Genomic DNA, 12,408 nt, shown 5'->3' with positions numbered 1-12,408 from the left:
AACCACCTTCAAACCGGATATGAACTTCTTTAGCCAGTTCACCTGCCCCGTTGCCTCATAACACGCTATAAACTCGGCAAATATTGTGGACAATGTAGTGACGGTTTGCTTTGAGCTTTTCCATAAAATAGCTCCCCTACGAGAGTGAATACATATCCAGACGTGGATTTTCTATCATCTCCCGCATAATCAGAATCTGAATATCCTAATATATGAAGTGAATTAGATCTTCTATACATCATCATGAGGCCTTTCGTTTCTTGTAAATATCGCAAGACTTTCTTTACTAATTTCCAGTGTTCTGTTCCAGGATTGCTCTGGAATCTGCCAAGTAACCCGGTAATACATGCTAAGTTAGGGCGCGTACATACTTGAGTATATTGCAAGCTTTCGACAGCTGAAGCATATGGAACCGCTTTCATTTGATCGATCTCATATTGGTTCCTGGGGCATTGAAAATCCCCATATCTGTCACCCTTGACTATAGGAGCAGGTGAGGGACTACATTTGTCCATACTGAATTTCTTTAAGATTCTTTCTATGTATGCCTTTTGTGACAATTCTAATACCTCTTTACTTCTATCTCGGTGAATCTCGATCCCTAGAACGAGCGAGGCTTCACCAAGAGCTTTCATATCAAATTTTGAGGACAAAAACTTCTTTGTCTCCAGTAGTAGACTGACATCACTACTAGCAAGTAAGATATCGTCCACATATAGGACAAGGAAGATAAACTTCCCATTCTTAAACTTTGCATAGACACAATTGTCCTCAACATTATCTTTAAACCCAAAATTCCTTATTGTCTGATCAAACTTCAAGTACCAATGTCTTGAAACTTGTTTTAATCCGTAAATAGAGTTCTTTAGGCGGCATCCCATTCGTTATTTTCCTTCCATGACAAAACCTTTTGGTTGTGCTATGTAAACATTTTTCTCTAAGTCTCCGTTGAGAAATGTCGTCTTTACATCCATCTGATGTAATTCCAAATCGTAACGTGCCACTAATGCTATTATGATTCTGAAGGAATCTTTACATGAGACTGAAGAAAATATCTCATTATAATCAATCCCTTTTCTTTGCGTAAAGCCTTTTGCTACAAGTCGCGCTTTATATCTCTCTATATTTCCTTGAGAGTCAAGTTTAGTTTTGTAGACCCATTTACAACCTACTGTTTTGGCTCTTTTAGGAATTATTTTCAAGTCCCAAACTTTATTGGCATTCATTGATTTCATTTCATCTTCCATGGCCTTAAGTCACTTTGATGAATGATCACTTCTCATGACTTCTTCAAATGAGGTGGGATCATCCTCTATTTAAAATTCCTCAGTGTTGTATATTTCATAGTCAGTAGGAATAGCTGATTTTCTAACTCTTTGATACCTCTAGGGGCCTCCACATTTGGTACATCTTCTGTTTGAGGCTATTATTGCTCCCCCTCATGTGTGGCAATGGGTTCTATAGTGATGAGGACATGACACCCATGCATATGACCATATTTGGCATATGGTATGGAGGGGTAGGAGGCCACCAAGGGTGTCTAAGTCAAGAAGAAGGCCCGAGGCTAATTCGGTTCGAGTCCCCGAGGTGGAGGCCCAAAGCAACTCAAGTTCGAGTCTGCCTCGGCCTCTAGGACCAGTCTGCCTTAAACTGGTCACCCCAGACGCATCTGGACTCTGTTTTCAACGATCCATATATGATTGAAAAGCTAATTTGATAAGAAAGCCAATCCAAGTGGTCTCACGTCAAAAGGCCTCCAGAATCAACGGGAATCATCAAAACAAGTCAGCGTCCTAATTCTACGAGGGTGCTGCGACACCGTCTTTTGGTCCGATGGACCATGTATCGTGTTTGGGCCTATTAGGGGGCGCGTCCAGGGTAGGCGATGACCATAAGACCTTTATAATCGTATGTCGCCGCCGCTATTAGGTTTTGTGTTTTGCTTAGATTATTCTGTCAAGAACAGTTTCGCCGTTCATCGGTTTGTGAGACCCCAACTTCGTGAGATTAATTATTCATCTGTAATTTGGTTGCTTTCTTTCTTGTTCTTGCTTGTGTTCTTCGTTGCGCAGGCAGGGATTAGCCTTCTTGGCGAGGTCAACCGGATCCGTGTCTCGGTTGATAACCAGAGGAGTTGTTGTGCTAAGATTGCAGGATCCCGATCTTCCGTCAGGTAGAGGTAACTATCGTTGTGGCGGAGAATGACACACCGATCCGGCTTCAGATCGAAAGATAAGAGGTAGTAGGGATCCCCCTGGCGAAGGTGGCTCAGAGTCAGAGTAGTCCTTCGAGTCGCTGAAAGATACCCGCTCCCCACGACCGCAGTCGAGGAATGCGTCCGAGTAGAGGCCCGGCGACCCGCACCAAGGGACTGTGGAGAAGGGAGCTCCTCATCGGCGTCATCGGCCCAAGAGCGATGGGAGGGCGAACCATTCTCCATCCGAGGAGATAGGGTGGATGGCGGGGCCTGAGCGGCCGCCGACAGTTGGGAGGGTGGGCACCGGGGCCGGGGTGGCCGCCGGCGGCTGGAAGGGTGGATGCCGGGGCCGGAGTGGCCACCGCCGGGTGGGTGGAGACGGACCCTAGCGCCTCAGCTCAGCTCAGTGCAAATGCGAGCTCTTTGAGGGCAGGGTTTCATACTGACGACCCCCCCCCCCCCCCCCCCCCCCTCTCTTCCTATCACTTCATATAGTTGTCTTTTATAAGTACTCTTCCAGAAAAGTTACAAATCATCAAATTTACTAATGATGTATACAAAATTTTAAAAATATGAAACCTGGTTAAAAGCGCACTGTGATGATGAAGGTCTAATTAATGTGGTAGTACTTATATGATGATTAATTATACGTATAGGAGTACTAGTACTACATGTGTACATGCGCAACATGGGGGTTGACGCGTGAAACGTACCCCTTAGAAAGACCAATCCACAGATATATGGATTCACTTGTGTGGAACGAACTATTAATAAACGTACATGTAGGAGAAGTTACATTTGAAAGGTGGATGTGATATGGACCAGGTCATGCACATGCTGCCACACGTTATTTCTACTAATACAGTATAATTTAAGTCGGGCACTGGTATCTCAGACAGCTGATATTATCGTCTTATCGATCAAACGAAGGAAACAAAAACCGAGTTATTTTAAAACCTTGGAGGTCTCGCGAGACGACGGCGATCGAACCCCATTCCAAGTTCCCATTTATCCTGTATTTGAAATCGCTCGCCATCTATGGTATTGTCCAAGGATACTGTATCTGTATATGCTAATTAATTAGTACTATATCCTAAGGGAACAGCTCAAGCATATCGATCGACGTCGACCGACGGACAGGTCAACACGTACGTATGTACATGTCCGTCGCCCTAAACGTACAGCTAGGGACGTACTGACCTTGACCCGACCCGCTTCGGCCGGCCGGCCGGATCACCACCGGTGCCGGTGCTAGATTATTATTATTTTTTTTTTCCTCTGGCGATTTCGTCGTAACGGTCCCTCTTAACCATATATAGACGGTAATTTTACTTGTAAAACAAAAGTAAATTTAATAATATATTTTTAATTTAACATATCTGATAATTATCGAGGAACAATGTAGGTTAAGCAATATATTTATAGACGTATGATAATTATAGAGAAATAATGTAGATTAAAAAAACAATATATTCGTTTTCTTTTCTCACTCATGATAAATGTTTCTTAGATAACATTCTAAAATTCTAACACCTAAATTATAAGAAAAATATGACTATATGGGTACAAAGTACTAGAAGTCTAGAATACTATACAAATAATTAATTTGGATTAAAAATAAAAAGAAAAAAATACTTTGGACCTAAACAACTGATTGGTGATCGCAATTCGTAAGAAGTCAAGAATCACGATGTCATCGTGGTGGAGCCTTGCCTGGTCGCTGTACTTGTGCGTCATGCCCTGTCTCCGGTAGTCTAGCTCTTCGCGGCGGTGCGGCTCACCATCTCCGCGTGTGTAAGACGCACGTCGTGAACTCACGATCAGAGTGTGCTGTGTGCAGCGTGACTACTCGCCTCCTCTCTACCCGAGGGCCGTGGGGAAAGGAAACTAAAAAAGAAATGCCGATGTTGTCTTTTTGGACCATCTGACCACTTCTATGTCTTTCTTCTTATTAGCTTACTAATATATAATAGACTATAGGACCTGATGATTTATATACCTGGGCTTGGACCCCTCCTCCACTTAACCCTCGACCATCGCACCTCGTGCCCTACCTAGGGCCGGCACTGATCAGCACGTTGCACGTAAGGACTATGGGTGTCGTCGACTCGTCGCCGGCGAACCGGCGGATCGGCGGCCATGCCCGACCGAATCTTCCCTCCAAAGCCGCATGCATCAGGGTCAGGGCTCAGGCAGCGCGTGCTTTTTTTTACTATTCACCCGTATTTCATTAGAAGGAATAAAGCATCCAAAATATAAGCAGACGATCACAATGGCGAGGGGCCAGTGCGAACGTTAGCGAAACACCTAAGCCACCGTTTGGTAGTTTCGGGTAGGCGCCGCGAGCACGGCCGCGGCCCGCGGGCGAAACCGATCTCCCGCCCGCCCGGCGGCCGCGGATGGTGCGCTGCTGTGCTGGGCCGCTGGGCTGCGCCGGTCCGTGATTCCGCGTAAAACATGCCCCGGCCTGTCCTTCGACGCGGCAGTGGAAGAATTGTGGTGTGGTGCACGCCGCTCGTGCCGGCCTGGCCGAGTCCGACCTGCCGCTTCATGTACGCTAGCGCTAGTGCTCGAGTAAAGATGTGCATGCAGCCCGTGGGCCAAAGGCCCGGCCCAAAGCACGGTTATTGGGCTCGACCCGAGCACGGCACGGCCCGAACCCTAACCGGGCCCGTGCCGGCCCGAAGCCCGTAGCAGGCCGGGCTTGGGCTGAGGCCTCGGCCCGCCGGGCGGCACGGCATGGCCCGTTTTACAACGGCCGGCCCGGTGGAGGCCCGTTTTAATTTATTGAGCTGATCGTACTATTTTCCTTTCTAGGGTTTTATCTCACGAGGTGTGAGTTTTACCTCGAATGGTTTTTAATGAGGCGGCATTGCATAAAAAGCTCAAATCTTTTGTCATCTGGTGTTTCTGTGATCGTTAAATATGAATATGTGAACCTGTGATTGTGCTGTTAAATATGGTGTTTACTGTGTAACAGGCTATGGGCCGGCCCGATGGACCAGTGGGCCGCAGGCTCAACGGGCTGGCACGGCCCGATATTCGGCCCACGGACCGTGCCTGGGCGTCCGACAGGCATGGTGGACTGTTCAGGCACGACCCGGTGGCCCGGCGGGCCAAAAGGGCCCGAGCCAGATCGGGCCGTGCCTGGCCCAGGCTCGGGCCGTGCCGTGCCGTGCCGGCCCGTTGCTCATCTTTATGCTCTCCTGCCTACTACTTTTCCTCCGCTGCAGCCATGTCGTCGGCACCTGCCATGGCTGCAAGGCCCGCAATTTCATCTGCAAGATATAGCGCAGGCGCAAGGAGAAGCGAAGGAGGGCGCGATACCAACAACACCGGTGGTGGTTGCGGTAGGGACAAACAAGGAGAGGCCTTTCTTGCGGGTTTTGTGAGTTCTTTGCGGGCTGCAACAATGTTCCGTGGGCTTTGCAGCTAAACATCGTTTAGGCCGCAAACAACTTGCAGCTGGGGCACGTTGGCCACGAACCATGATTTTGCGGGGCGGGCTAGTGGGTAGTGTTAACGACCCGCCCTGCCTGCATCCTAAATGTGCGCATATAGGTTGTGCATGTAAGTGTTCATAGAGGTCACAGGAGTGCGTGTGTAAGACTACGTGTGTGCGGCTTACTGTGATTAAAAAATCAATCCGATCAGTGGTTAAGGCTGAAAGCTGATGACGATTTTTCTTAAGCAAGATGGTAATATACACCACCAGCGATTATCCCTGTTCGTCGGTTTTTTTTATTTATATCCATGCACAGCAAAATATTACTTCAACAGTATTTTAACAACCGTCTTTTTTTACAGACTAATAAATCTCAGGTTTCTTACAACATTGGTATAAGAAGTACTCCTCTCTGTCATAGAAAAATTATCGTTCTAGCTCTGATCCATTGTCCCACAAAAACTATCGTTTTAGACCCTGGTCCCACCTAGACAAAGCTGCAGGGCTACTGTTTTTGTTTCTCACCTTCGTTCGCATCCACTCGGAGCATACCGACGCGGAGGTGGAGCGGCCCGAAGCCGAGGTGAATCCGGCGGCGCCTCCCGAGCAGGCCAGCGTCGAGGCGCATCCCGAGCGGGCCCTACTCCCTTCCTTCTTCCTCATCCACCGCCCTGCTGAGATCCAGTCGCGGCCATGGTAAGATCCACGCCCAGCCGTCGCCGAGATCCATGTCTGGCCGGTCGCTAAGATCCATGCCCAGTCGGTCGCGTGCTGCTGGGCCGTCGTCATCGAGGTGAGGCGAAGGCGCGTTGAGGCGGAACGGCTGTCGGCGTCAAGGCGGAAGCGGATCTGCCAGCGTGGGGACGACCATCGTCAAGGAGGCGGTAGCCGACGTTGAGACGGACGGCAGGACGGGCCAGGGCGGCGCCCCCTCGTCTTCTCCTCCACCGGTGGGAGGCGTAGGGCTCGGGCTCTGGGCACGACAGACGCGGCGACGACTTGGATCAAGATGGGAACAGGGAGGAGAGCAAGATAGAGTAGGGGTATTCTAGTCTTTTCTCTTACTCATTGGTATTCGTGCCCATTGCTAGAACGACGTTAATTTTAGGACAGAGGGAGTACGTGGTTTTACTCAGGTGGTGTTTGGTTGCCCCTCCTAAATTTTAGTCGTTGTCTCATCGAATGTTTGGACACATGTATGGAGTATTAAATATAGACTAATTACGAAACTAATTGCATAGTTTGCGACTAATTTACGAGACGAATCTTTTAAGCCTAATTAGTCCATGATTTGACAATGTGATGCTACAGTAAACATGTGCTAATGATGAATTAATTATGCTTAAAACTTTTGTCAAGTGGACAACTGACGGATTATGTAATTTATTTTTTTATTAGTATCCGAACACCCCTTGGAACATTCTTCCGACACACCTCCTAAATTTTAGTCACCGTATTCACTAGGCCTGTGCTTAAAAGACAAATGATGTGGGTTCGTGTCATAGGTTAATAAGAAAACCGCAGCAGCAGCAGAGTACACACCCACCCAGTCACATATCCTACGAGAAAAATACACTATCTACACGTGAGATCAGTTACGAGATACGGTGGTACATTGGACTCTGTTGTTAGGTACGGCTGTTCGGCGTGTTCGCTGGTTAGTTTTTGAGCTGTTGACTGATTGAATAAGTCTGGCTAAAACCAATCAGTGAATATGGCGATTAACTAGTACTGTATAACTACTTGACTAGTATGCATCACTGTCCCACCAAAACAAAAATACACTACCTACAGCCTGTTTGTTTCGTCGTAAACGATCGTGATTTATTTACTGTTGGCTGATTTTGCTAGTTTGATGTGAGAGAAAAATAATGTTCCAGCTTATAATCCATGATCGTATACGATCGTATAAGCCCAGTCGAATAGGCTGCTAGATGCTACACTTTGGGTGAAGGTGAATTGAAAACTGCATCATCGGAAGCTGTTAGGTTAGGCTCGTTCGCTTTGTTGAAAAAATAAATAAAAATATTGTTTCGGTTAATTTAGTGTGAAAGAAAAATACTTTTTCGATTGAAAAAAGAAGTTTACATATCATCAAAGAAACTAGTCTCAATGATGTCGTAGAAATTTTATGGACATTAAATGATACAAAAACTATTATTTTACATGTACAGAGGAAGAGAGAAGATTGGAGTTTTATGGCACGAAACGATTCGGCGCTGTTTCCCACGACTTGGAAACCGAACGAAACCTGCATTGAGACAGTTTCTCTCGTGTCATCCGATCCAGTGCGGCCGCCCGCAGCTTGGGGCCATGGCCATCATCTTCGTCTGCGCCGCTGCGGCCAACTTCGTCGCTTGCGCATCTGTCGGCTGCTTCCGTCGTGGCAGAATGACCCGTGCGCCGGTGGAGAGCCCGACCCGTGCGCCCGGCCCCGGCGGCGGGGCCGACCAAGATTACGCCGTGGCAGAATGACGGCGGCGGCAACAGGTACCTCGGTGCGGCGCCCCTGCCAAGGTCGGCCGGCTCACGCCGATCCAATCCATCCGGCTCGACCCCGCCGTCACCGAGGCGTGGGACCGCTGCATAGGCGAGGCGGTCTCCGTCAAGCGGGTGCGCCCCAGCGAGGGCGACGACGGCGCGGCGACCGGCGAGCCTTTACGCGGTCGTCCGCGAGGCCAGCTTCCTGCACGCTTGCCTCGGCCCTCGGCTGCTGATCCTGGCGTCTGCAGCGCTTGTCTGACGGCGGCCGCCTGCTACCTGTGCTTGTGTACAGACTACGATACTACTCAGATTTTTGTTCAGAGTTCGGATGCAATTTGGTTCAGAGTTCAGATGCAGATCATTCATCGTAGCTTTACGGGATGGGAATATGGGATAGGATATCAATGACTACACAGTTTAGATGACACATTTGATCATAACACAGTGTAATAATTAAATGATAAAGCTAGCTTATGAAACCATGAAATAAAATTGTACAACCGAGAGAATAGGTTTCATTCCCAGTGTCGTGTCTTAAAAACTGGTACATGAAACTGGCCTTAAAACCGAGAACCTCCAAATTCGTAGCATCCGTGGCTTCGGCCATTTCGCAAAAAAGCCCTCCGTCTTGTTTAAAAATAACCCACAATCCAGCTTAACAGCCTCACGCAGCATTCATGTTTGGCTATTTTTTTAATAAAAAAACTGATGTAAATTTTATTCAAACCCGAGGAACAGAAATTTTTTTTTATAAACCTCCCATGGGAAATTGTGGAGAACCCCCTCCACCTCCATCCAACCCAAACCCAAACCTCTCGCGTTTCTCCTTTTCCTTTCTCTCTCTTCTCCCCGCCGCCGTTGCCACTCGCTCGTGTCAAGTTCACTGTTCACGCGGTGGATCCATCAGGTGCTCCCCTCCTCCGAAGTCTCCATCCTCTTGCCCTTCCCCTCCTACTTTACATCCCTTTCTTGTTATACTTGAATGCTTGAATACATTACTGTTTTGCTAGATCTGCGAGGAAGATTGAGGATTGAGGAAAGGGTGCTGAAGAAACTGTGGTATTTCCATTGTTTTTTTTTCGGTCCAGTATGACATCTTTGCGTCAGATCGATGAACCATGGGTTGTCAACTGGCTCATACGATCTTGTGGTTCCTGTTGATGACTTCCTCTCTGCCTCCCTCATTGTTATGTCTCGATCTCTTTGACGGCTTCGCTTCTCCTTGCAAAGCGGCGCCGAGTGGCAGCTGCTGCGGCGTTAGGTGGATCCAGCCGGTGCTGGAGAGACAAACTGCGGCGGCCATTCCTCTGCACGCTGTTCCTTGCCCCAGAGCTCCTGGCCTCGTGGCTCCTCCTCCCAAAAGCCACAAAAAATGATACTATACCTGAAAGCCTCCCTCATTGCTATGGTTCTATTGGTCCTACTGATGTTGTTCAGTTTTAGTGAGGTTACTTGCTTGAGGTACCATGTTTTAATAGCTTGAGCTGTAGCGTAAAAAACAATTTCTCTTTGTTTTGTTATTCCTCTAGGTAATTTGCAGACAAATGAATGTGGCTTGCATTCATGTTTATATTTGTGTAATATTTCATCCTCTTTTAGGAATAATTGAGGATTCAAATTGTTCAGTGCTATTTTGTGAAGATTAGAACTGTTGCTGCCTTCTCCTATTTAAGTGTGCCATCCTTACTTGGTACATCCTTCTACTAATCTGGTTAGGAAAAAAAATATTGTGTTGGTCTGCCCCTAGAAATACCAGTTCTTATTCATGGGGCTTTTCACATGGTAAAGAATAATGCCGATTATATGTCTTTGGAAAGGTTTTGCTATTTAGCTATGAATATTTTCTCCTTTTGCTCTTGAAGTAACTACTCCATTGTTCAATGTTTACATTTCTATTTGGATAAACTTATGTTGGGAGTTCTGTATGTTCCACTAGATTTAAGTAATGAACCACTTCTCTTCCTCCAGACAAGTGCTTCCCCGAAATTCATACTACGGAACCAAAATGATGCATTTGGACAAGGTTGCAGGAGTTGGTGCTACCGTCATATATGTAGAGACTGTAAGCCTGAATTACATGCAGATCATCCTTCAAGTTTCTTTGCACCTTTTGATACCTTTCCATCTTTCGGATTTACGATGAAATGGGTTTCTAGAAGGAGCTAATATTTAATGATAAAATGTTCCATCTGTGAGGTGCATGGTGCAATAATCTCATAGTTGTTGCATACCAGGTTGGTGATTTGGGGTATGCTTCGGAGCTAGGAAATTATGCAGAGTAGAGTGGAACTTCCAATGAGGTGGAGGTTCTACAGTATGCTAGAGTACTTCTGCAGGTAAGAACAGTAGAACCTTTCAGCTGTCTATCTATTCTATTCATTACATATATCTTTCATGAATATATTGTAAACTAGTGCAGTGTGCTACCACTGATCCTGATGGCCGTAAGAGGGCCCTTCTTATCGGAGAAGGTATTGCTAACTTGACCGATGTTGCTGCTACATTTAGGGCCGGTTTGGTTTGTCTAATAGCTACTAAATTTAGTAGCTTTTAGTCACTTTAGTAACTTTTTAACCAAACACTATGACTAAAAGTGACTAAAAGGGCTTTAGTTCTCTGTAGTAACTCTGGAGTTACTAAAAGTGACTAAACCGTTTAGTAGCTATTAAAGTTTAGTAGCCCGAACCAAACACCCCCTTAGCTGCTACATTTTGTTTCTGAAAGTGTTATTGACTTATTGTACATTTGTGCTGCCTCTTTATGCCATCGTACATGTCTTTCTATTATTTAGTTCATTGCGATGCCCTATTTATATTATATCCATTTGTTTCTATGGAGTAATTTTATAACTGTTAGATACATACCTAATATAAAGGAATCATTTAGCATTAGCCATTGTCAAATCCATGTTGATATCTTCGGGTTTGAATGTGGATATATATGTTGGCTTAGAAGGTCCCAGTGCATTACAAGTGCTAATATCCACCCAATGCGCATCATGTAGTTAGTGCATTACAAGTGCTAATATCCACCCAGTGCTTATGATTTAATTTGTCACCAGGGATCCTTTGAGGCAAATAGTTATAGGGGAAAACAATGTTATGGTGTACATCAGATTTCACTATTATGTCTAATACTTGGATATATCGTGCATTGGCGTTTTATTGTGCATCCTCAGTTGATGAATCCACCTAGGGTTAACATGGTTAAACAGAATGCGAACTGCACAATTTCCATCTGATTCTATAATATGCTCTCTGTCATTTTTGATAACTAATTCTGTACTCTGCTCTCTACCTCAGTCATGTTTGATAACTGCGTCTCTGACAACCTTTTCAATTTACAGGTCAATTCAACTATTCACCAGCGTCCAAAGTTCAACATCAAGGGACCATGCCAGTTGCCATTGTGATGATCAGCTGTGTTTTCGAAAATCGCATGGCCGCAGACTGCAAACTTTGTAGTTTGTCATTCTTTTGCTGTGATATGCGGCATATGCCTGACCGTAGGTGTTGACAACGTAGTGACAGTGACATTGACCGTATGTAAATTAAACCAATGTTTCTGATCGGCTCTTAGTATTACCATTTAATTTATAAAACCATCTCAATGGTGGACTATAACTTTTGTTTTTGAAGTCATTGCAGGGCGCGGGCGCCTGATGTTCTAGTAGCTTTGAAAACACCTGTCACACGATATCTGGTCTTCTTCGGAGTTCGGTCAGAAAAAAAAATGCCACTTCCAGAGTCTCAGAGCAAGGACTCTGAGATTATACTCCAAGTTATCCAAGAAACTTCCCAAGACGGTGCGTTTCAGTTAGCTTGCTGCACTGAACGACATGAGCGACGCGGCAGAAAGCCGGTACCCTAGCTAACCGATGCTGACCTCTTCCAGATGGAAGCCGAAGCTACCGGTGTGTGTTCGTTGTATTGTATAGTCAAAACTCATCAAAAGGAAATACACGGCAGCAGCAGACGTTCATTCTATGTCTGGGACAGCGGAGCTCAAAAGTCACAGTGATCTGCATTCAGAGGTATTGGGAAACAGGAACACGAAACTGTCGAAACGTTACTGCAGAAACAGCAGAGGAGAGCGGAGAAGAGTGCATGCCTACACTACAAGGTCCACGATCCTACGAGGAAAGTACAGCACCAGAGGAGTGAGGACTCCTGCGACGAGACTGTACACCAGGCTGGTTCTGCAAGAAACTTACCAACAAGATGCGTTTCAGCTAGCTCTTGCTACGCCGAACGAAGCGTCTTCCTCTCGCGATCGGGTCGAC

The 12,408-nt window shown here is 46.3% G+C and overlaps 1 long non-coding RNA gene across 4 annotated transcripts; it reads left to right on the top strand.

The window, feature by feature from the left end:
- Positions 1 to 8,911: 8,911 nt before the first annotated feature.
- Positions 8,912 to 12,408, top strand: LOC136498132 (uncharacterized). Of its 4 annotated transcripts, none has more exons than XR_010769526.1 (6): positions 8,912 to 9,033; positions 9,137 to 10,188; positions 10,361 to 10,462; positions 10,546 to 10,597; positions 11,473 to 11,667; positions 11,774 to 12,408. It is a non-coding gene; the product is annotated as an uncharacterized lncRNA (long non-coding RNA). The 4 variants fall into 4 exon arrangements; XR_010769525.1 differs by having other exon boundaries at positions 11,765 to 12,408; XR_010769527.1 differs by lacking the exon at positions 11,774 to 12,408 and having other exon boundaries at positions 9,137 to 9,587; positions 10,095 to 10,188; positions 11,473 to 11,736.

This window comes from Miscanthus floridulus, chromosome 12, assembly GCF_019320115.1.
Source record: "Miscanthus floridulus cultivar M001 chromosome 12, ASM1932011v1, whole genome shotgun sequence".
In the NCBI taxonomy this organism is placed as follows: Eukaryota; Viridiplantae; Streptophyta; class Magnoliopsida; order Poales; family Poaceae; genus Miscanthus; species Miscanthus floridulus.
Note: the sequence above shows the minus strand (reverse complement) of the source record. Positions and strands in the feature narration are given on the sequence as shown.